Below are 4,801 nucleotides of genomic sequence, written 5' to 3' on the forward strand. Positions count from 1 at the left end.
TTAAAATTGTACGTAAATTGACTGACTAGTCACATTTATTTTACATTTCATTGGGTCAAACAAAAGATATGTATTTTTTCGTCTTGGTTGTTTACAAAAACAATGTGCTATTTGAGGCAAGCATTACGTTACCTATCCATGTTTATAATCTTTGTTTTCGTGTTCCAATTTTATTATACACTCAGAGTTTATTATTACTTTTGATGAGTTGATAAACACACACTTTTGCACTGTAAGAAGTGAAATGTGATGGAACTTTATGTACGTATTTTATAAGACGACATCCATCTCCTTCCCTATAACAATTGACTTCAATAATGTTTTAGTTAAATTATTTTTTCACAAACAGCATTTCATTTAACTGCGCTAAGCATTATGTAGCTACATACTTATTTTATAAACCCCACGTTTCCACTATGCACATTTCCCCCATTCTACACGGAGCTCGTCAATTCACTCCTTTGAAACCCCGACAACCACTAACACGAACAGTTAAAATCGCATTTGCCATTTGAACTTCCTTGAACAAAACAAAGCCAAGATGGATGGGCCCATACATCATCGCGAGGGCGCTAATGATGAATAATTAGCTCTATCCTCTATCTTTTGTTCTTCGTGCCTTATCTTTCATTGTTTCTGATGTATGGATTGAGGGTTTTTAAAAAGACAATGCAGATTCTAAGAATATACTTGAGGTATGTGATGGATGTTACTGTCGTTTTTTAACTCGAAGTGTTTTATAATACCTATGCAAAAAAATTAAATGTATGTATGTATTGACCTATGCTGGGAGACTTTTTTTCCTATACTGGGAGACTAAAGATAGTTAATTACTGGTTTTCATTACTTATAAGGTAAGCTTTGTATTGTTTTCCGTTAAGGTTGCAGGGAAAGATACCTCTTTGGGTATAAGACAGCTTGTTGACTGCCTCTGCTTTCAATTTGTGTTCTTTTTTTCGTATGTAATTTTTTACAAAAAGAGTACCTATTTGTTTTGTTATAGGTAACAGTGAACCAGAACGAAATGTTTATTATAAAATAAGATTTATGTGGCGCGTTATTGTGTAAACTTCCCGCGAAGATCTCATCAAAGCCAGCCCCACTAATGCATTCATTTTCGTCTCCGCTGTTTATCTCAACAATAACTCCGACAATTTGTCTTTGCCGCGTCTAAATATTCCTCATTGTCTGTGAGTAATTCTGTTAATAAATTCCTCCAGTCAAAACCTTGAGCAATTTTCTTTCGTTTATCAAAATTCTTGATGATAAATACGCGGTTGGCGTAAGCGTTTCGTTAAAGTTGAATTCAGACAGATATTAATTTGCGCTCTTACAAAATATTCATTGGCACTTAAAATAAAAAATATGCGACTAGACTGCTGAATTATGTAAATAGATACACGTGTTGGAATTAGACAGTCATTCTCGAGGCTTATGTGATCATAATACGTCATCTAACTGCTAATAATTACAATTTACAAGCATGAGCCACTGCAACAATGTCACTTTGAGTCCACTATCAGACAGACAATCTTTAATCCCCACGATGACTCGAGAAAACTGTCTGAGACTCGTAATAAAAGTACTGATTATGATTTAAACTGAATAGAAACGAGTAATGAATAACTGGATGATATTTGAGATCAGGCCCTGTCCGCCGGCGCCGCCGCAAATGCCGACATAAAAACTAATATTTGCGGTGATATTAAACGAGAATAGACTTTATTCGGACGCGAGAAAGAACATAAAAAAGTAAACGGCAAGTTGGTATGTCGGTAAGCGGAGCCAACAACCGTCAATCAGAAGCTAAAAACCGGTAGCTGCCGAGTCAGACGTTAAAGAGTACAAAAGTAGTGGAGTGGATTTGATCCATTCCAATTCTTTTCACTGGCTCAATAGTGCATTAAATTTAATACTATTCAGCTTTAGATTAAATTCAGCGAGGTGTCATGTTCGTTGTCGCATCAACACCATTTATTTATAGCTTGTTTAATTTGAGCGGGACTAGATCGCTTAAGAGTTTGATAATAATGTCTTAGCATAAAATTACGGCGTTCCGAGAGCGTGGGTGTCCGAGAATATCCAGCGATACTCGTAAATGCGACGCAGAGATCGTAATGGCAGATTAACTTCAGGATTTGAGCTCAACTATAAAAAGATGAGTTTTATAAATAATGTTTACTGGCCGTAAAAGTTTTTCTTAAAAACAAATTTGAACCGTCAACATTTTCGTGAAATCGATTGTACGCACTCCCAGTTCCGAAAGCCGTGATTCTCATTTTTGATTCCCATCACGAGCCGAGAGGATTATACGTAGCAACAAAAAGCGCCCAAATAAATTACAGTGGAGAGCAAACAAAAACTGCTGCCACACCTCAAAGATAGAATAACAATAACAGAGAATCCGACAACGAAAATAATGTGACAAAGACGCCGCCAGAAACCCGACCGGTCCATAAACACGAGGATTGGATTACCATGTGCTACCAGATTAGAGAATTGCTGTAACGGTTCAGGAATAGGAACTGATGCAAAACCAAACGACAACCCATCAAGATTACATAATGTAGGTATAAACGCGGCGTGACTAGGCAGCAAAGTACCAATTTCATGCTGTATGTTGTTTAGTTTTATCTAGCCTTGCGTGAAATAGCTTTATTGGGGTATTTATTCACTTTATATTAGTTACGAGGTGGCTGAAAAACACGTTCATTAAACATTTTGACGATCGGTCTGGCCTAGTGGGTTTAGTTGGGACTAATCCCAATAAGGCCTAGTTTTCTGGGTTGGAAGGTCAGATGGCAGTCGCTTTCGTAAAAACTAGTACCTACGTCAATTCTTGGGATTAGTTGTCAAGCGGACCCCAGGCTCCCATGAGCCGTGGCAAAATGCCGGGATAACGCGAGGAAGAAGAAGGTCTGGCATAGTGAGTAGTGAGGTAGTGACCCTGCCCATGAAGCCGATGGTCCCGGGTTCGAATCCCGGTAAGGATATTTATTTGTGTGGTGACACAGATATTTGTTCCTGGGTCGCGGTTGTTTTCTATGTATTTAAGTATGTATGTATATATTATATACATATATCGTTATCTGAGTACCCACAACACAAGCCTTCCTCTTGAGCTTACCATGGAGCTTAGCCAATTTGTGTAAAAATATCCTATAATATTTATTTATTTTTATGATTTTAACAGATTATTATTTCCAGTTTTCGTGGACATTTCGAGAACGACATCGTCCCGATGGTCTAAAACAGCGGTCGGCAACCTTTTAGCAGCCAAGGGCCACATAGTAGTTAACGGAGGTGACGCGGGCCGTACTTTGTTAATATTTATGACTTTATGAGACATTGTTGTTTGTCACTATTACATAGAAAATAGCCAAGGCGCCTCTCGGGCCGCAAGTGACAGATTCGCGAGTCGCATGTGGCCCGCGGGCCGCAGGTTGCCGACCGCAGGTCTAAAAGAAAGACCTAGACGCCGGAGGTAATACTTATTTGGTTTTCGTTTTCGTTAAAATAACAAAATTTATTATAACAAACAAATCCAAATAAAGTTATAAAAATTAACCTCCCCCGACTTTAAATCCAACATTCCATCCGCGCAATTTCACATGCACCTTATTTCCAAAGAATCAGACATTTGAATTCTGTCCAATCTGCAGGCAGATACTGTATTGATATCTGTCAATCGACGTCCGTTTCGGTCTCGCTACTCGAATGCAAAATATCAGAATTGAAATCCGACTTTACCAACTCGTCTGTCTATTTTAAACCTTAATTTGAATCATTTAAGGTCTCAAATAGATTGTCAGTATTATCAGCTACTAAATTCAAGTATGGTAAAGAGTGGAAGGGATTTATAACTGGGGTGTAATTGTCTACGTCTGTCTGTCTGTCTGTCTGCGATTGAATTACTGCTGCAATGACGAAGGCTGATCATTTTATGTTGTTTGTATTGACAGCTGTGTGATCGGATGTCGTTTGGCATTTCTATGTATGAAATGATTGCATACATCTAAAAGTTACTGTTTACATAAAAGTATTAAAAGTCGGCTGTGTGATAGTAATGTTATAATAAATTATTATACAAAATATACGTTTTAAATTTCCAACTAATAACACTAATAACACTAATTTACTTTTGTTTACAATAATTTAATTTGCTGTTACATAATATGTTGACTTAGGTATGTATGTATTTGTAAGAAAGGGATTAAACATAAAATCAAAGTAAGTGATTGAGTCTTGTAGTAATATTATTTAATTATGGATAAGGGGGACCACTCGCTTTGTTAAAAAATAATAATCTGAGATATTATCAGTGTTAAGTTAATCTAAATGTTATTCATTAAAATATTATAATAAAAAATACAAAAAGTTATTCCGATACCGGGAATCGAACCCGAGCCTCCTGGGTGAGAGCCAGGTATCCTAGCCACTAGACCATATCGGAGATGACAGAGTTGACGAAAATATCGTTTGTTACATTGTAAATATTTATTTTATCAGCTGGATATAATATATAATTCATTAAATAATAACTGTTAAAAAAAGTTATCGCACATATTTTTATGGAATGTTTGTATATTTTGATATATGTAGTTATCTATTATAAGTATTTTACAGCTAATAATATACTTATGTAATGCATTAATTTGACATTGTTTTTATTTACATTGTTGTTAGATACCTATGTGGCCACAATTTATTTATTGCATAAAATAAATAATTTCTATAAAAAACAATAAGTACTCACTAAACCATTTTAAATTAAAATAAAATAACAAACTCCTAATTATAG

General features: G+C 35.9%; 1 non-coding gene across 1 annotated transcript; it reads right to left on the minus strand.

Annotated features, from left to right (window-relative positions):
• Window positions 1-4,381: 4,381 nt before the first annotated feature.
• On the minus strand, window positions 4,382-4,453 carry Trnae-cuc (transfer RNA glutamic acid (anticodon CUC)). The gene has a single exon. It is a non-coding gene; the product is annotated as a tRNA-Glu (tRNA).
• Window positions 4,454-4,801: the final 348 nt, after the last annotated feature.

The sequence above is a fragment of the Cydia splendana genome, chromosome 7 (genome assembly GCF_910591565.1).
Source record: "Cydia splendana chromosome 7, ilCydSple1.2, whole genome shotgun sequence".
NCBI classification, from domain to species: domain Eukaryota; kingdom Metazoa; phylum Arthropoda; class Insecta; order Lepidoptera; family Tortricidae; genus Cydia; species Cydia splendana.